This window comes from Podarcis cretensis, assembly GCF_951804945.1.
Source record: "Podarcis cretensis genome assembly, chromosome: 6".
Classification (NCBI taxonomy): domain Eukaryota; kingdom Metazoa; phylum Chordata; class Lepidosauria; order Squamata; family Lacertidae; genus Podarcis; species Podarcis cretensis.
In genome coordinates this window covers 25199579-25220804 of record NC_137175.1, presented here as the reverse complement: position 1 = coordinate 25220804, position 21226 = coordinate 25199579, and positions in this window count along the sequence as shown.

Genomic DNA, 21226 nt, shown 5'->3' with positions numbered 1-21226 from the left:
GTTAAAGGTATACAAGTGGGAGCTAAACAGTACAAACTGAAAGCATTTGCTGATGACTTAGTGTTGACTTTACAGGAGCCAGAATCTAGTACCAAAAGAGTACTGGAGCTGATTCAAGAATTTGGACAGGTGGCAGGCTTCAAGTTGAATAAAATGAAAACTAAGGTCTTAGAGAAAAATTTAACTGTGAATGAGAGAGAGAAGCTCCAGGAGGAGACAGGATTAACATTGGTCAAGAAAGTGAAATATTTAGGGGTTAACATGACTGCCAAGAATGTGAAACTGTTTAAGGATAATTATGAAAAATGTTGGATTGAAGTGAAAAAGGACTTAGAAATATGGTCAAATTTGAAGCTATCATTGCTAGGTCGAATTGCTGCAATAAAAATGAATGTATTGCCGAGGATGTTGTTCTTGTTTCAAACATTGCAAATTATAGACAAGATGGATTGTTTCAAGAAGTGGCAGAGAGATATTTTCAGATTTGTCTGGCAGGGCAAGAAGCCTCGAATAAAATTTAAGATATTAACTGATGCTAAAGAAAGAGGTGGATTTGCCCTGTCAGACCTTAAACTTTACTATGAATCAGCTGCTTTTTGCTGGCTGAAAGAATGGCTGCTTCTTGAAAACACTGATGTGCTGGATTTAGAAGGTTTTAACAATGTATTTGGTTGGCATGCATATTTGTGGTATGATAAGGTAAAAGCACATAAAGCGTTTAAAAACCATATTGTTAGAAAAGCACTGTTTAATGTTTGGATAAGATATAAGGATTTGTTAGAAAATAAAACCCCAAGATGGATGTCACCAATGGAAGCGAAGGCACAGAAAAAACTCAATATGGAGGCCAAATGGCCGAAATATTGGGAAATTTTGGAAGAAGATGGAGACAGAGTAAAGCTGCAGAGCTTTGAAAAATTAAAAAACAAAATGCGAGATTGGCTCCATTATTACCAAATAATGGAGGCATATAATTTGGACAAAAAAGTTGGCTTCCAGGTGGAAAAATCAAAATTGGAAACAGAATTGCTAGATCCCAAAATTAAGAATTTGTCAAGAATGTATAACTTGCTGTTGAAATGGAACACTCAGGATGAAACGGTGAAATCTGCTATGATTAAATGGGCACAAGATGTTGGACATAACATTATGATGGCTGACTGGGAACAGTTATGGACCACAGGTATGAAATTTACGGCATGTAATGCCCTAAGAGAGAATTTAATGAAAATGATTTATAGGTGGTACATGACACTAGTCAAGCTTGCAAAAATTTACCATTTGCCCGAAAATAAATGTTGGAAATGTAATGAGATTGAAGGTACATTCCTTCACCTTTGGTGGACATGCCCAAGGATTAAGACATTCTGGGAGATGATTTATAATGAAATGAAAAAGGTATTCAAATATACCTTCCTGAAGAAACCAGAGGCCTTTCTCCTGGGCTTGGTCGGCCAATTGGTGCCAAAGAAGGACAGAACTTTCTTTATGTATGCAACAACAGCAGCAAGAATATTCATCGCGAAGTATTGGAAGACACAAGATTTACCCACCCGGGAAGAATGGCAGATGAAGTTGATGGACTAACTGGCAGAAATGACTGACAGAATCCGAGACCAGGGAGAAGAGTCGGTGGAAGAAGACTGGAAAAAGTTTAAAGATTATTTACAGAAATATTGTAAAATTAATGAATGTTAGAAAAATGATGGAATGAAGTTATATGGCTTTAGCAGAAATATTATAAGGAATTAGGTACAGACAGATTGTAAATGTATTAAAGGGAAAAAACAAGGTTAGAATATGTTAAGATAAATTACAGGACAGAAAACAGAGGAAGATGGAAAGGAATTGCTGAAACAGCTAATTGAAGTGGAATACAAAAAGGGAGGTGTGAGGAGGTCACTGAAACAAGTGAACGAAAGTTATATCGAAATTATTGGATGTGTTTTTAATTGTTTTTGTTTTGTTTGGTTGATTCAATGTTTTAGGGTTTGTGTTGTGTGGTGTTTTTGTTTTGTTTTGTTTTGTATTGCATTGTATTGTATTGTATTGTATTGTATTGTTTAATTCTTTTTCTTTTCTTTTGTAATCTTTAAACTGCTAATAAATATTATTATTATTATTTTTTTTAAAAAAAGAGAATTCCAACTTGCTCCATGCAAATTCATTTCAGCTGCAGTCCTGAACTAATTCTTGCCAGCTTTGTGGGCTGGGGAGGGGGATCTGTGAGGCAGACAAAGATGGCCTGAGAATGGTACCACCTTTTGTTTGCCCAGCATCTGACCACCAGAACCATGGAGCTCAACTCTGATCAAGGGAGTTTCTGTCTCAGCTGTTATGACTAGCAAAAGCCATTGCTAGATGGGTGCTCCATTAATTTGTTCAGCATCCAGGGCTGTCTTTAGCAGATGCAGCACCGGGGTGCAAATATCCGCCCAGCGCCCCCAAATTACCACGGATAGTGTTGGGGTGGCCATAGCTGCACACTGCCAGCCATCGGGGGGGGGCACGCAACTCTCCCCCATGCCGCTGCAGGAGAGCGATCCTCGCAGAGCCTTGGGAGTGAAGATGTGCCCCTCCCAAGTCTCCGTGGGTGGAGAGACATCTTCCCTCCCAAGCCTCCTAAGGAGGAGACCAATCCCCGCAGAAGCTTGGGAGGGAAGCTGCACACCTGCCAGTCATATGGTTGGCGAGGCGCAGCTGGCGGGCATGCAGGGAAAGGAAAGGCCATCAGCAAAGCCGTGCAGTTCCCCCACTTGCTGGGGAGCCCCTGAGAGGCCGGTGCCCTGGTGCAAAGCACTACTAAATCCTATGGGAAAGACGGCCCTTCTGTGCTGATTCCCCATTTTGTCCTGTGTTAGAAGCAAAAGAGAACTTCATTAGATGCTTTGCTGGATCATTCCAAGTCTTTGACCATAGGTTGCCAAGAAGCCTTCTGGAAGAAGTTGGCAAGCTTTCTATAGGATCTCAAACAAGCTTTTCTATATCATTTCACAGTACATAGAAATCAAAGCAGAGGGCAACTCAGAGATCCTGCAGGCTGCTCATAGAACAAATGGCAAGTCCATATCATATTGTATAGTGTCCTCTGGAAATTGCCTTTGCACTCAGCCTGATTAACAATTCCCTTTCATTGGTTGCAAAAATTGCTTAGACAGAGAGAATTTTGGAATCCCCTTATATGCTGCCTAAAGATTTAAATATAATCATAAACCTATGCTGAATACTCTTCTTATTTTGCTCTTTTCACCCAAAGTCCCCATTAGGGATTTTGTTTGGTTTCTGTTTTGACAGCTTCTGTGTCTTTGTGTTTGTGGTGGTTGTTGTCCTGTGCTATTTCCAGATTTAATATCAGAGCAGTCACAGGAGAAGGATGCACAGTTAGCATCCCACCCCCTCCCACAAAGTATTTTTCAAACTCCTGTTTGATGTACTGGTCAGGTTTGCAATTTTCACGTTGCTTTTGATCAGAGAATGTTGGATCAGATTTATTGTCCCCAATGGGGCAAAGAGGGAGGGGGTCCCACCTTATACTCTCACATAGCTCCCTTTTCACCTAATGAAGCACAATTCTCCTGACTCTGCTTCATTTCCTCCCAGTATATATTTAGGAAGGAGCCTAAATGAGAAGGAAAAGTGGGTCAGATTATTTTATTTTATTTTTTGCAAAAGGATACCTTGAATTTGTTGGGCACATAAATTATGGGCATTGTTAAATGATATCTAGGAGGAGGAGACTGCGGCTGCACTGGAAGTACAGTGCTGATTCAGGATGTGTTCAGACAAGACAACCAAATGTGTCGATTTGGCCCTCATTTCTTAGGTATTTGTAGTACTCATTAGGGGCTCACAGACCACTTTTTCCCAAGCATTTAGTGGCATAGCATGGGTTGATAGCGCCCAGGGCTGTGTGGAGGGGGGGAGGGGGGAATGGAGTTTGCATGCACATTCAACTGCCAAACAATATCCATGTCACTCAGGACATTGTAGAGATAAGAAGAGTTGTCCCATTGTCCAGAAAGATCACTTCCTGGTTCAGATAGAGAAGCTATTTTCAACAGAGCTCAGCGAAGGAAGCACATAGCTCTATTGAGGCAGCACCAGGTATTGAAATTTTGCATCCCTAAGAATTTTGTGCCCAGGGTAATGGCCCCTGTGCTCCCCCATGCTTAGCCACTGGTAGACACTGGTGCCGCTAGGTCAGGATTTGGGGGCAAATGTCCAGAGCCCCCATGCAGTAGAATGAGCTTCAGGGCCCCCAAATGCACCTATTTAAGGAAGTGTAGCAGGGCCAGCCTACTTGAGGCCAAGAGAGGTGACCACCTCAGGCATCAGAATCTACAGGGGCAGCAGATCCTGATGTAAATCTTTCTTTCCGCCTTGTACCTGATGTGGGGAAGGCGCCAGTTTTTGGTTTGCCTCAGGTGCCAAAATGTATTGGGCCGGCCCTGAAGTGTAGCAATACATATTATCATCTAAAGTCCAGAATCTACCATTACCTACCTGCACCAGTGATTGTAGACATACCCTCAGACATACAGCTGTGCTTGCAATAACCTATCATGGAAATATGATGTCCAAAAGGGGAAAACCCTTTGAGATGCCTTTATGAAGATGTGCAAGAATAAACAGATGAGGTATTATTATGGATGGGTGGATATGCAGAAAACCAGTGTGGTGGTGTTATTTTTAAGGGGTGCGGGAGATTAAAGAAAAGGCTATGATGGAACAATGACCCAATGGAGGGTTGAAACTTTCTCTTCTGTGTGGTAGTCCTCATACCCTCTTCTTAAACCTGCTATTGCCCCAAGAGAGAAGCTGCCATGGATGTTCCAAAGGAAAGTGGGCACATTTACCTTCCCAGTCTACACTCTATGATCAAGGGGAACCATTTGGAGTTTGAGAGATCAAGATGGCTGAACTCTGTTTTTCAGGCTGCCTGTGTTTATTCTCATGCGCACCTACATCTGGCTCTTTGGTTCTACACCCTGAGTTAAGTTTGGGCCTCTAGAGGATTGGTTCAAACACTGGGAGAGCTTCTATCTGTGCCCAGCCCAGTAATTCATATGAACACAGTCAAGGATTCTTCTGGGCCCACTTCAAAATGTACCATTGTTCTCTCTCCATTCCCTTCTCTTTCTCCTTTTGGTTTCTCTCTGTTGCTCATATTTTCCAGTCTTAAACTTCATCTCTCATATTTCTATTTTAGTTTCAGTTGAAATATTTTTTTTAAAAAAACATGAAAACTTGTCAGTACTTTAGTGTCAATTTTTCCTAATGTACACATTTTTAATGCAATTTTGCCTGATATGCACAATTCGGCAATGATTTTTCACCAATACGATGCAATTTTTTTTGCACTCCTTTGCATAATTTATTTGCACACATTATTCAGTTGAAGAATGGCATAACAAAATTCAGAGAAGGGCAAACTTTAAAGGGCAGTTTTGGTTTGGTTTGCATATTGTTTCAGATAATGCAAATTAGGTAGATTTGCATGAATTTCTATGCTGGTCCTAATCCACAGTGGCTGAACAACAGAATCTGGTGGCTGTGGTGGGTTAGAAGAGAAAGGGCCTTTTCAGGAGTTGCCCTTTTGGGGTTATGGAACACTCTTGCCAGAGAAAGACCCACCTGGTACCTACTCTAATGCCATTTCTGGACTTTCCCCCTTTCCTAGGATTTTTCAGTGAGATTTTTCCATGACAAAGCCCTCTTCCTCTGTGTCAGGGGACTGCCATCGGAACAGGGAAGGGAGGCAGAGGGGTCATTGGGATACAGGGAACCTCCAAAAATCTTTCAAAGCAGTTTCTCTTCCTGCAGTGGGGAAAGCCACACCTCCAGTGGGGAAGAGGGGAAGGGACCAGAGGGTGCTGCTGGGAGCCATGAAGAGGCTACTTTTGAAGTCAGGCCCTTCTCGTGGGGTTTCCATAGGCGTCTGGTTGGCCACTGTGAGAACAGGATGCTAGACGAGATAGGCCTTTGGTCTGATCTAGCGGGGCCCTTCTTATATTCTTATGGATGTGGGTTTGTAGTTTAGGTAGCACCTGAACGGCAACTTAGCATATGGCTAAGGGGACAATGTACACCCGCCCATCCCACCACCTGTCATGATATAGAGCCTTGCCTGGGAGTGGACATGGAAGCCTTCAAGTCCTACTACAACAACTCCCATCATTCCTGCCTATTGGGCATGCTGACTAGGGCTGATGGGAGTCTATGAACATCTGGAGGGCATCGAGTTGACTATCCCTTGTTTAGTGCATGCTGTTTTTAGTGCTAAACCAGAAGTGTTATGGGGTTAGGGTTGGTGGTTTCTCGGAGAAAAGGAGGCATAAAATGGGTTTCAGCTGCAGATGGTCCACTAAGCCTGTTCATATCGATCTTTGCAGGCTGCAGTGTACAGCTTGGATTAGCTGCACAGGTTATCACTTGGATTAGCTGCACAGGTTATCACTTGCTTTTATCTGTCTCATTTAATGCTCCCCAAGCCCCACCTTGCAACCACTCTTTTTGTGGGAATATTGTAGCTTACAGGTGGGTTAAAAAAAACAACCTCTCTCTATATATAGCAGCAATGTTGCCACCTATTCCTCAGACCTCCCAGTAGTGAGATAATATAAAAGTGGAACTAGCGGGGGGGAAAGGACATACAGGAACATATGTAAATAATTCCACAAGCACTGGTGGAGAAAGAGGAGTATGTGGGGAGCGGACAGCCCCTGGTAGCGCAATCCCGGTGGGGTGCCATCATGGCTGCCCCCCTGCCCACGCTGGGTGCCACACCCCTGCAGGTGGCATGCCCCGCCCCCAGGACATGTGCCAGCTCCACTCCCATCTGCTCTCCGCCCCCCGGTGCCAGAGCATGAAGCTCTGCCACTGTCCATTAGTGGGACTTGCAACATGGAATGCAGGTGTTTCAGAGTCCAGCCAATCTATTCCATGTCCCCTACCCACATTCCCCTTGCTTTCCATTCTCATCCTCCAGCATTTGGGCATCATAAGCAATGGCATTCATAGCCTGAACATCAGAAGCAGAGAAGAAGAGAAGAAGAGGAGTTTGGATTTGATATCCCGCTTTATCACTACCCGAAGGAGTCTCAAAGCTGCTAACATTCTCCTTTCCCTTCCTTGCCCAAAACAAACACTCTGTGAGGTGAGTGGGGCTGAGAGACTTCAAAGAAGTGTGACTAGCCCAAGGTCACCCAGCAGCTGCATGTGGAGGAGCAGAGGCACGAACCCTGTTCATCAGATTACGAGTCTACCGCTCTTAACCACTACACCTCACTGGCAGAGGGATAATAGTGAAACCTGTAATTAGGAGCAGTGTTTGAAATGGAGATATGAAAGCTAGGAGCTAAATGGCCCCTTAAACCTGGTAATGGGTGCAACAATGGAATGTCTAGGCACACTTTTTCTTTATAACAAGAATACAAAGCTGAAAATGAGTGAACTGCAGCTAAAATATTATGTTCATTTTTCACATCGTCTTGTCCTTCCCCTGCCCACCTATCCCTAATTTTCTTAAGAGGGTCTCTTCTCCAGAGAGTAGCTGGAAGTGGGGAGGCAGAAAAGGCCCTCTTTTCCTTCCACTCTGCAGTTTTAATCTGAAATCTTAGGCTCAGTACTGTGTCCAGACCAGGGTTGGATTTAGGTTTGATGAGGCCCTAAGCTACTGAAGGTAATGGGACCCTTTATATGTCCAGCTGTCCTTTGTCAACAACAAATTGTCACTGTTTTGTGTGTTGAATACATGCTATGTGGTAATTTATGGACCTAATAGGTCCATACACAACACAAAACACTGTTACTGTATGTAGGTTTTATTTTATTTGTTTGTTTGTTATCTTATATTTTGAAAACGTACATCCAGGTTTTTTCCCCTTTAAATTTTTTGGGGGCCCTCAAGAGAGTGGGGCCCTAAGCTATAGCTTGTTTAGCTTATATGTAAATTCAGCACTGGTCCAGAGCTCAGAAACTGCTCACGCTAATGAAATTCCCTGTCACAAACTGCACCTAGAACAACTGGAGTTTCGAACACTGATCAGGAGTAAAGCACAGCAGCTGCATTCACAATTCTTCTGCTGAAAGGAAGAGTTTTGCTGCTGTTTATGGTTGCTTTTAATGGCTATAGATTCCATGGGATGGAGAGAAATTTGATTCAGTTTGCATTTCAAGGCAATCTACTTATTTTGCACTTTGTGAAGCAATACATGAACTAAAACACAGCCAGCTTTTGATGTCTGCACTTCTCTGACTTTTGCAATGCAGTTCGCTAGCTAGGTAATGTGTACAAAAAAATGCATATGCTAGGGCAAAGCATGAGTAACAGTAAATATATTAGCGAAAACAGCTTTGCAAAAATAATGTGTATATTTAGGCAAAATTGCATACAAGTGTGTGTGTGTTTCAGGATCATTTTTTTTATACTATGCTGATGAACTCTCATGAAGGCTTTTTGAAAAATGCAGACCGATATGGAAATGTAGAAATATGAATTTAAGCCTGGGAGACAATGAGAAATGGAGAGAAACCCAAAAAAGTCAGATTTTCATGTCCTTATATGTTGCATTTGAATACTGTTCTGATGCAAGTCACCAAGGAAGGAGGTGGTAGCTATATAGATTTAATAAATAAGTAAATCTCAAATAGGACATTGTGGTTAAAATGGATGATGCATTTTGAACTATAGGAAAGCCTGTTTTCAGTATATTATTATTATTATTATTATTATTATTATTATTATTATTATTCCCTGGGTGAGTGGGCCTATACCTGGCTGACTGTAGTGTTTGAGGTTGGTCTGTTTTTATTGTACAAAACCCAACATTTGGGTCTTCCGTTACCTCTTGGAATCCACAGTGCAATGTAATGTTTCACATCATCCTGATTTCTGTCTTCCCAGTCTCATCAGCTGGTTAAACAGCATCTTGTCCTTGAGCTCAGCCACACAAAATGAAATCCTGTATAGTAGTGTGTATACAACTGGTATCGTGGTAGGGTTGGATGATCCCAATGACTGTGATTGATGATCCTTGAAACAGGGCAGCTAGAATAGAAAAGACCTTTTTTCTGCAACTAAAAAAGAGAATTATTGAGATAATTAGATCATTTTTATTAAGAAATGATCGCATTCTTTTCTTTAAAAATGGGATTGTTGAGTGCATGCATTCCTCACCCACTGAGCTGCTCTGTCCTAATAAAAGGATTCCCAGTAAAGGGATTGTCTTGATACCTATCCTTTCTTTTCGATTTTGTGCAGCTCCTTTAAGTGAATGAGAGAAACATATGCAGAAATGAAAACAGACCATCCTTGAGTGTCCTGTCAAATGTTCTGAAAATATAAAAATGGAAATCCCAATTGCTTTTGTTATTAAAATGACTATTTGGGTGGGAATGGCAGGGAAGCATCAGGAGAAACTCGCTAATGAAAAGAAGTGCTCAACAGGGGGGGATGGGCTGGCCTTCACTGGAGATATTTCAATAGAAGCTGGATAGTCACCTCTCAGGAATACCAAAGCTGCTGAAGCAAGGTTGGGTTGGTTGTTGTTGTTTAGTCGTTTAGTCGTTTAGTCGTGTCCGACTCTTCGTGACCCCATGGACCAGAGCACGCCAGGCACTCCTGTCTTCCACTGCCTCCCGCAGTTTGGTCAAACTCATGCTGGTAGCTTCGAGAACACTGTCCAACCATCTCATCCTCTGTCGTCCCCTTCTTCTTGTGCCCTCCATCTTTCCCAACATCAGGGCCTTTTCCAGGGAGTCTTCTCTTCTCATGAGGTGGCCAAAGTACTGGAGCCTCAGCTTCAGGATCTGTCCTCCCAGTGAGCACTCAGGGCTGATTTCCTTAAGAATGGATAGGTTTGATCTTCTTGCAGTCCACGGGACTCTCAAGAGTCTCCTCCAGCACCATAATTCAAAAGCATCAATTCTTCAGCGACCAGCCTTCTTTATGGTCTAGCTTTCACTTCCATACATAAGGTTGGGTTAAAGGTCGGGTTAAAGGACTGCTAACTCCATTCCAACTCTCTAATTCTATGATTGTAATTAAAATTACTCACATTCACTGGCCTTTACTCCTTGTCTTCCATTGCTGTTGCATGATTTTGGCATGTGTTTGAATGACAGTTGCCCAGAACTGCAGGTGGGGAGAATGGTGTTGCTCTGAGGTTCTGTTTGTTGTCTCCTTGGAGGAAAAAAAGCAAAAATCCTTCTCCTTGGGATATAAAAGCAAAATAAGAAATAAAAAACATCTAAAGAGGTTTGAGTCAGGGGGAAAACTGTGCTAGATTTTGCTTACCAGATTGTTGTGTGTATTGGATTGCAATTTATGGTCTGTATGTTATGTTAGATGGTGTTGAAATCCATAAATTTATTATGCACTGTGTGTAGAAATATTTTCTCTGGCCTATCCTGAATCTGCTGCCAATCAATGCTTTTGAGTGACTCTCAGTTATAGAGCAAACAAATAGTTTGGCGCTGCATATTTACTTTTTTCAGTTTGTACACACTATAGAAAGTGGACGAGCAGGAGGATCAGGACTTGAAAAGGTAGCACTTTTTAACCCTTTATGCCTGTGCCATGATCATGACAAATATTGTCCCCAGTAGGGCAGCTTCTTTCCTAATGCAAATAGGGATTTGGGAATAGGGGCATCTTTTGTTTTGACTGTGGTATGGGAATAAAGGATCAAAGAAACACTTCACCCCTACCATAGCCCTAATCTTAAAATGAAAATAAACACACAGAGCTAAACTATACAAGTAAGGAATGTGTGGCGTGGGTTCAAGCATAATGGGAGAGGGAGCAAAACATTTTCTGACCACTTTCTTCAAAGCATGTGTAGTTTTGTGCATTGCCAGCATGCTCACCCTTATTGTCTTCTTTTAAAACAAAACAAAAAAATATTATTATAATTTTTAATTAAGTTTTTGAAAATTTTCAATACATATAAAACGTAGCGATTTCAAACATTAAAATACAGAGTTCTTTTGAACCCTCAGATCTCCTTCCCTCCCTCCATGGGTTCCATCTATAAGATTATATTTACTGCATCTTTTACCCTTATATAACCACAATTATTATATTATTATATTACTATTATATTATTATATTACTATTATATAACCATAATTACCATTACAACAATTCCACATTATAAATGTCTTTACAACCTTGCCAAATATTTTAACTGTTTACAGTGGTCATTTAAGTAAATTACAAATTCACTCCAGTCTTTAGAAAATACTTGATCTTCCTGGTTTCAGATCTTCCCCATCAGTTTTGCCATTTCTGCAATATCCATCAGTTTCATCTGCCAGTCTTCTTTTGTTGGTATTTCTCCTTCCTTCCATCTCTGGGCTAGTAGCATTCTCGCTGCAGTTGTTGCATACATAAAAAGTCTTTTATCTTCTCTTGGAAACTCTTCACCTATAATACCTAGTAAAAAGGCTTCTGGTTTTTTTTTTACAAATCTATTTTTAATCATTTTCTTAAGTTCATTATATATCATTTCCCAGAAAGCCTTTACTAATGTACATGCCACCACATATGGTAAAAAGTGCCCTCTTTCTCTCTACATTTCCAATGCAGTTTAGAACAGGCATAGGCAAACTTGGCCCTCCAGATGTTTTGGGACTACAACTCCCATCATCCCTAGCTAACAGGACCAGTGGTCAGGGATGATGGGAGTTGTAGTCCCAAAACATCTGGAGGGCCAAGTTTGCCTATGTCTGGTTTAGAACTTGTTAACAAAACAAAAAAAATATTAAGGCTGCAATCCAAACCTTCTTCACACTGGACTGGGGGAGGGTTTGAATAGGTGGAGATGCCCATCTTTCCAACCCTACCAGCTTCCACCAACCTTGGCCCACAGAGTGAGGCCAGTATCACTCTGCCAATGTGGAACTCCCCATCCTAGCTGACCCATGGAGGCAAATGGAAGTTCTGCCAGAGGATCAAGAGCTGGTTTTGGCCGGAGCTGGTGAAACAATTTGCCTGCCACTCCCTAGCCAGGGTTTGCAGTGCAGTGCCAAGCATAACAAAACTTGATTGTATTCCATTCACCAAACTGCCCTTCTCTTAGCTGTTGAGATTTTTCCCTTTACTATTGCTTTAAGCTAAAGGTAAAGGTAAAGATAATGGTAAAAGACCCCTGGGTGGTTAAGTCCAGTCAAAGGCGACTATGGGGTTGCGGTGCTCATCTCGCTTTCAGGCTGAGGGAGCCAGCATTTGTCCACAGACAGCTTTCTGGGTCATGTGGCCAGCATGACTAAACCGATTCTGGTGCAATGGAATACCGTGACGGATGCCGTGAAGGTAAACACCATTTATCTTCCTGCCATAGCAGTACTTATTTATCTACTTGCACTGGCATGCTTTCGAACTGCTAGGTTGGCAGGAGCTGGGACACAGCAACGGGAACTCACCCCATTGCAAGGATTCAAACTGCCAACCTTCCAATCGGCAAGCCCAAGAGGCTCAGTGGTTTAGACCACAGCGCCAGTTAGAATCAGTTAAGAATTCTGTTTTATCTTTTCGGACACACAAGCCATTTCATCTAAGGTGATATATCTTGCAGCTAGAAGTAGGGCCTCCTTGATTGTGGCACCTTAATAACAGATCTCTCTCTGTCTCTCTTCCTCACTTATCTGGTCATCTGGCAACAAATCTGATCACTTATCAGATTCCAGGTAAAAATAGTTTGATTTCTCAAACATTTAATGGGCTCAGACATGAGGGCTGGTCAGGCAGTTTAGTAGCTTTCAATGCTCTTTGGGATTCCCCACCTGAAGAAAACAATTACTGTTGTTTTGTTTTGATGGTTTTATTGTTATTGATTTTAAAATATGTTGTAAGCAGCCTTGGGAATTTTACGTTGAAAAGTAAAATTGATTTGAGCAAATGAACGAACAAACAAGGTTATATTTTCAGCAGACTTCCTAACAAGCAGACATTAACCTCTGTATTTTGACACTCGTATGATTCTGTCTGTTATAGGAGTTTGGGGACTACAGTGTGTCCATGCTGGTACGGTGATAAAGAAAACTGACTTTGCACTCTAGGGCAGTGGAGAGTAACTGCATTGAACTGAAATTGGCTAGTGGCAATTTATAAAACTTCGTACCCGTTTTGTAGTTGATAAGCACTATGTTTTGTATTCATTTTCACATTTGCTTGATTTACTGTTCTTTTCAATTTACCCTAAACGTTTAAGAACCTTTTAAATTTTACTTGGAAGATGCAGAAATTCTGTCCTAAGCTAGGGTTGGACAAATCCATGAAATCTGCTTTCTCTCCATACCTCATTTTCCAGTCCTGAATTCAGTTTCCTCCATTTCCCCTTCAGTTTGTGATTATTTTTGTTTTTTAAAAAACTGCATAGCAAATTTTTAATAATTTCCCCAGTACATGAATTTATATGTAACTTTGACCAATATATGCATTTTTGCAAACAGCTTTCCCCAATATAATATATTTCTGCGTGCATCTTTGCTCAATGTACACATTTATTATTGCAGAAATGAATTGCAAAATTCAGAGATTTGTGGATTTCAAAGGTGTATTTTTGTTAATGTATTGGTTTGCAAACTGCAAACAAGGTCCAGTACAATCACATTAATATTTCTTCCTTGTTCCTAAGCTCAGCTGCTTTTTAAATTTTAATATGTGCACACTATCTAGGTAAATTATGTTCTTTTGTAAAGTAGGGCAGAGAAGTTCGCAATCTTCCTGAAAGGATTTTTTCTCCTTATTTCGAAGTCTTTCGGGTCCACTTCTTGTCCCACTGCTTGAGGCAGAACAGGGAGTGCCACTTTGTGCTGCCACTGCTGCTACCACCTCAGGGGTCAGAAAATTTTTCAGCAGGGGGCTGGTCCACTGTCCCTCAGACCTTGTGGGGGGCTGGACTATATTTTGAAAAAATAATAACGAATTCCTATGCTCTACAAATAACTCAGAGATGCATTTGAAATAAAAGGACACATTCTACTCATGTCAAAACACGCTGATTCCCGGACTGTCCGCGGGCCGGATTTAGAAGGCGATTGGGCCAGATCTGGCCCCCAGGCCTTAGTTTGCCTACCCATGACCTACCTGCTCTTGCCACCCCCTGCTGTGCCACTGCCATGCACCCTGCCACACTGACTGATGGAAGAGAAGCACTGCCACCACTGGTGCCAATTTCAGACAAGATTGTGCCAGTTTTGGATGAGATCCTGAAATCAATGGATTTCAATTTCCTCAAAAATTTCCATTAAAAATAAAAAACAATTGTCCCCCCGCCCATGGCTTCAACATTTCCAGAAATTTTATGTCTTTTCTACTGCCTCATCATGTGGATCAGTCTGTTTTCTTCATATCGGTGCAAACATCTCAGAAAAGGTTGGTAGTGGAGTGGAAAAAGTCACCCAATTTCCATGGTGAACACAAACCAGAAAGAACCAGTGTGGGATTGGTCATTAGAGCTGTGGGTCAGAGAAACCTCTGATTTAAATCCTTGCTCAGTATTCTTTGGCTGTCTCTCAGACTAGCCCTACCTCACAGGGATGCTGTGATGAGAAAAGAGAGCTGGGAATAACTACACTCCTTGAGTTCCTTGCAGAATAAGGTGGGATATAAAGGTAATAATTTAATAACACTGTTCGTTATATGGAGCGATTTACAGTGGCCTCACCATGACAGCTGCAACATGGATATCTGTATTTAAATTGGATTTCCAAAAAATAAAACTCTATGATGACTCCCTAAACATGGCCATCAAAATACTGAAAGAAGTGAACAGGATAAAAATGTGTGGTTTTCAGTGACAGAGTAAGAATATGATGTTCAGCAGCACAAAGGCCCTCTGTCCATTAACTCAGCCATGGTGGTAAGCCATACATGCACAAGCACACAAGCACACACTCTTACACAAATCTTAATCTTTGGCTCCAGATGTGGTAGATTGCCACAAACAGTCAGCAGCTAAAACCATTAATCTCTGCTGCTTGCCCAACTGGTACAAGTAAGTAAAGAAGATAATACACAAGCAGAATCAGTGACCCACTACAAATTGGTCCTGAAAGGTCCACAAGTCTAAATAGACTTTTGCTGATCCAACACTTGTTAGGAATCCCAACAAAGAGACTATTGCCTCATCTGATGAGCAGCTCGCTATTGGGCCTCTTGCAATGGTCGGTGATGGATGAGCAGCCTCCCTTTGAGGGGGAAGATGCAGCTCCTGGTATGGGGCCTTTTCTCATCTTAAATTTGTACTCAATAAATCACAGGTGCAGAGGAGACAGCATCAGTTTCATTACACCTACATGCTCCAGTATCAATCATGCCAACACAACGGACTGTGTGCAGTTCATTTCAAGAGACTCTCCGCCCTTCCCACTTACAGTTCGACTCTCCAGTGCCATTTCCATTCTGCTGTACTTAAGGATTCCAAGAGTGTAAAGTGTCTGTCGTGTAACTGTGGAAAGGGGAGATGCACACAGGTCCTGTTCATGCAGCCTGCTGACAGGAACAACAAGATTTACCTCCTGGCTTCTAATAGTTTCCTTGACTGCTCTGCACCATTGTTACAGTTGTAGAACCCCCTTCTCTAGTAGTCCTCTTGTTCCCAAGCAATTAGGGACGAAGAGAGCATTAATAGATGCACGGGCATGATTAAAGCACCCACTGATTAATCCGATATTAAAATGTAGATTTTGATCCGATCTTAATTGAAGCGGATGCCTACATTCAGGTTTTAACCGTGATATGTGCAACAGGCTCCATGCGTCTCCGGCATATTAGCAAAGTGACCTTCAGCAAAGAACCTCAAATTGCTAATGGCACAGAGATGCTGTAATACTTAGCTTAACTAGCTAATTAATCGAACCGGGAGTTGTTTCAGAAAGAACGGAAGAACTGTAATCAGTTGAGAAGTTCACAGTGCACTTTTATTCAAAACGGGAATAATTGTTCTGCTGCAGTTGCTTTGGCGATAACACATCCATCCCCAACCCACCTCACTCCATTCACACTGTTCATAGGATGTATGCTTGGCAATATTAGAGTGTGCCTTTGATTGTACATGGCATCGTTTTTACAGAAAACTAATCATAAAAGAGATGAAATGAATTTCTACACTGTTCTGCCATGGCTTGCAACTATCCAGGGCCCTCTAAAAGGTGCATTGTTCACTGCATTTTGTACTTTATAAAGCCATCACTATAACAACACTTGCATTGCCATATTTATTCCAATGCAGACAGTTGAAATACTTTTGAAATAAATGGTTCTCTGGAGCTTTTGGGGCGTTATATTTAACACACCTCAGCAAAAGAAATCGAAAGATATATGTGCAAAGTTATAGACAGAACTGAAGATACACACACACACTTGCGTGTATTAAAAAAACAGATAGGTGATAATTTTTGAGATTTGCAATGAAACTCTATACATCTCTACTCTTAAGTAAACATCACTGAGTTGAAAGGGGCTTACTCCCTGGTAAGTATGTATGGGTTTGCAGCTGGAAGGGTAGCATGGTGCTGAAGAAGTTGATTCAGTCCCTGACTCAGATGTCAGCTGTGTTATGAATTCAATTAAATGGTCTTAGGCAAGTGTCTTTCTCTCATTTCAACAATATGGAGATAATAATAGTACTTTTGTGTCAGGGATATTGCAAGCAATAGTGCTTTCAACACTATTTTTGGTGCCCAATCACACACACATGCACACATAGGAACAATTGCGTTCTGTGCAGTGAAGTTGTCCTGGATTCCTGTCATTCTGTTGCATCCTGTTAATCTTTAGCTAAATGAAAAGCCACGTCAGCACAGACAAGATGGGTGTCCAAAGAGAGACTGAAATAGGAACACATTCACGACTGTCAGACAGAACGAGCTTTTCAAAAGGAACACTTCCATTCAGTTTAAACCTACAAGAATATTGGGCAGACACTTTCATTTATTTGCCTCAGGGCTAGGATGAGAGAAAAAGCTTTTGCTCTTATTAAAGCAGTGTTTGGAATTCTGATTCCCCCCCCCAGCTCTTTTTATTTTTTATCTTCGTTACAGATCATAAGATGTGAATATCATTATGGCAGGACTAGAAAGGAGAGGCCCTGTCATATACTGCTGAAAGATGATTTCTTGTGTTTGGTAGCAAACCTATTGCTTTTCTTCAGTGTTTAGGAGAGATGTGCAATGATATCTGAGACCCAGTACGTTTCCAAGCACAATTCAAAGTGTTGGTGCTGACCTTTAAAGTGCTAAACAGTCTCGCTCCACTATACCTGAAGGAGCATCTCCACCCCCGTTGTTCTGCCCAGACACTGAGGTCCAGCACTGCGGGCCTCCCTCGCTGTGAGAATCCAAGTTACAGGGAACCAGGCAGAGGGCCTTCTTGGTAGTGACACCCGCCCAGTGGAATGCCCTTCCACCAGATGTCAAAGAGAAGAACAACCACCAGACTTTTAGAAGACATCTGAAGGCAGTTCTGTTTAGGGAAGCTTTTAATGTTTAACGGACTATTGTATTTTAATATTTTGTTGGAAGTGGCTGGGGAAACCCAGCCAGATGGGTGGGGTATTATTATTATTATTATTATTATTATTATTATTATTATTATTATTATTATTATTAGCATAGCTACCATCATATTCCATCTTTCACCAGGACTGGAACAAGATACGTTGCTTGGAAGGGCATCCCAGGAGGACCCCATACAATGTCACAGAGAATGCTGGGGGTGACTCTAAGGCTGAATGCAATCTTTGGATCACATGACACTGCATTGACCTCTCTATAAGTATGTTTCTCCAAGAGGCCACTTGTCTTGCTTACACAGTCAGGCCAGTTCTGATTCTTATTGCTCCTTGAGAGCCTTCCCTGTCCAGCAAAACCAACTCCCTAGTCCAGTGGTTCCTAAACTTTTTCTCCACAGACCACCTGAAAATTGCAGATGATCTTGGCGGATCACTTAATGGTTTTTCTTCCTGCAGCAGCCATTGCAATGCACTGTGCTAGGTGCTGCGTGGTTTTTAATTGCATTGATCTTGCTTCTTCTGGTTGTTACGTTGCATTCTGTTGTACTACAATTTGTACCCCATGACTTTTGCAGAGGCCGTTTTAGGAGAGTGCGACCAGTTTGGCTGCACTGCAGGGGGCACCACAACAATGCTGTAGAACAGTGTGAGAGGTGAAGGGGTGAATTTTAGTGTTGCACAGGGCGCCGCTGAAATTTGAGAGCCCAAAGTCTGCCACTGCTTTCTGCATGGCTGAAATACTGTATAGCCTAGTGTGTATAGGTTAGAGCATGGGTAGGCAAACTAAGGCCCGGGGACCGGATCCCGCCCAATCGCCTTCTAAATCTGGCCCACAGATGGTCCGGGAATCAGTCTGTTTTTACATGAGTAGAATGTGCGCTTTTATTTAAAATGCATCTCTGGGTTATTTGTGGGGCATAGGAATTCATTCATTATTTTTTTCAAAATAACCCCCACAAAGTCTGAGAGACAGTGGAGCGGCCCCCTGTTGGAAAAATTTGCTGACCCCTGGGTTAGAATCACATCTGTTGCTCTGTCTACTTTTGCCCCTAGCCCTGCCAATGTTTGTTTCATGTAATACTGGTCCTGAAAGACCTACATTGGTTCCCAGTAGGTTTCTGAGCACAATTCAAAGTGTTGGTACTGACCTTGAAAGCCCTAAACGACCTCAGCCCAGTATACCTGAAGGAGCGTCTCCACCCCTATTGTTCTGCCCAGACACTGAGGTCCAGCTCCGAGGGCCTTCTGGTGGTTCCCTCACTGCAAGAAGTGAGGTTGCAGGGAACCAGGCACAGGGCCTTCTTGGTGGTGGCGCCTGCCCTATGGAACACCCTCCCATCAGATGTCAAGGAAATAAACAACTATCTGACTTTTAGAAGACATCTGAAGGCAGCCCTGTTTAGGGAGGTTTTTATTGTGCTTTTAATTCTGTTGGGAGCCACCCAGAGTGGCTAGAGAAACCCAGCCCGATTGGTGGAGTATAAATAATAAATTATTATTATATTATTATTATTATTTATGGCTCCACCCACCTTTGGCTTGTGACCCTGAGAAGGAATGCAGCTCTCTGACTGAAAAAGGTTCCCCATCCCAGTCTAGACCACCACTGTATACTTTCGTACTGACAGAGGTTCTCCAGGACCTAAAGCAGGGATATTTCCCTATCACCTGCTCTTTTTAACTGGGGATGCCTGGGATTGAACCTGAGACTTCCTGCATGCAAAAGATGCTCTCCAGCAATGCTTTGTGGTCCCTCCAGATATTTTTTAATTTCTAGCTGTTTGCAAAGCCAGAACACTGCAATGTATTGTTTTAAATATTCATTTGATTTTAAGTATAAATGCATATTAGTTTTTATTGCGAATTGCCTGGAGAGATTGGGAAAGATGTTGTTGGTTTGTTTTTTAAGTCAACAAATAAATAAGATATATTTTGAAGATGGTGCTGTACGGAATGGAAGAGTGCATTTGGGTTTATTTCATGCAGTTTTACGTCATGTACTTCTGATGTAAAAACACGGGGGTTCTCCCACTTGAAACATTTATCAAGATCATTTTGTGCTCCCCTTGCTATATACAGTGGTACCTCGGGTTAAGAACTTAATTTGTTCTGGAGGTCCGTTCTTAACCTGAAACTGTTCTTAACCTGAGGTACCACTTTAGCTGATGGGGCCTCCCACTGTTCTCATCCTGAAGCAAAGTTCTTAACCCGAGGTACTATTTCTGGGTTAGCGGAGTCTGTAACCTGAAGCGTCTGTAACCAGAGGTACCACTGTACAAGGAAATTAGACTACAATGGTATGCATCTGACAAAACAAGTTGAGTATGCAAGGCCTATGCATTTAAGAAGCCTTTTGCTTGTCTCTTTCAAAACAAATTAATAACAACAACAACAATAATAATTTATTTGTACCCTGCCCATCTGACCAACTCCCTGCAGCTATAAACTATGTAGAATCAGAATTGCAGAGCTGGTGGAAACCCCAAAGATCATCCAGTCCAGTCCCCTAGGTAAAGGTGAAGAGACCCCTCACCATTAGGTCCAGTCGTGACTGACTCTGGGGTTGCGGCGCTCATCTCGCTTTATTGGCTGAGGGAGCCGGCGTACAGCTTGACTAAGCTGCTTCTGGTGAACCAGAGCAGTGCACGGAAACGCTGTTTACCTTCCCGCTGGAGCGGTACCTATTTATCTACTTGCACTTTGACGTGCTTTCGAACTGCTAGGTTGGCAGGAGCAGGGACCGAGTGACGGGAGCTCACCCCGTCGCAGGGATTCGAACCACCGACCTTCTGATTGGCAAGCCCTAGGCTCAGTGGTTTAAACCACAGCGCCACCTGCGTCCCATATAAACTATGTAGAATCAGAATTGCAGAGCTGGTGTGAACCCCAAGGATCATCCAGTCCAGTCCCCTACAATGCAGGAATATGCAGCTGTCCCTTATGGGGCTTGATGCTGCAAGGTTGGTGTTATCAGCATCATGCTCTAACCAACCGAGCTGTTCTAGCCTCTTCAGTAGAGGAACTTACTTTAAAACAAAAGCATCTGGTGTCCCCCCCCCCCTTTTTTTTCCTTTTTCTGCAATTAAACCAATAGTGTAGGCCACCTATATTTAAGTGCACAATTGGTTATTAAGCAAGTGGTTTGACCCAGAGAGAAGTGCAAGGCTTCTGGTTTATTGGCTTTTAAAATTAAGGAGCAACAATGTCATAGCCAGGGGATATGAAGCCACTAAAATCCTATCCTTTAAATGCTTCAAACAACTTAAGAGCACTGATTTATCACATTCTTATAGTTTTCTTTTGGAAACTTTGGGACCGATCCAGATTGAAAAACCTTTCCAAGTTATTTCCCCCCTTTAATGGAGGGGGGGCAGGGGAAGCACTCCATCATTTGTTAGATGAATGGCGGTATCAATTTCTGTTTAAACATGAATAGGGTGATGCCAAATATTAGTCAGTTCCTAATAATTTTGAGGGATTAAAAAGATAATAAAAGTAATAGTCCATTACATTACCTACTTCAGCAAGATTGTAATGAACATAATAAATTCCAGATCAGGGTTATAACAACTTCCATCTATTCAAAATGAATTTGTAGGGTTACTTTCATTAACTATGTATATGGAGAAAATGATCTGACATATTACTTTAAAAGAGCTGTAAAACCGATTAGAAGGAAATATGCTTCCCAGACAGCGATTCTGGCC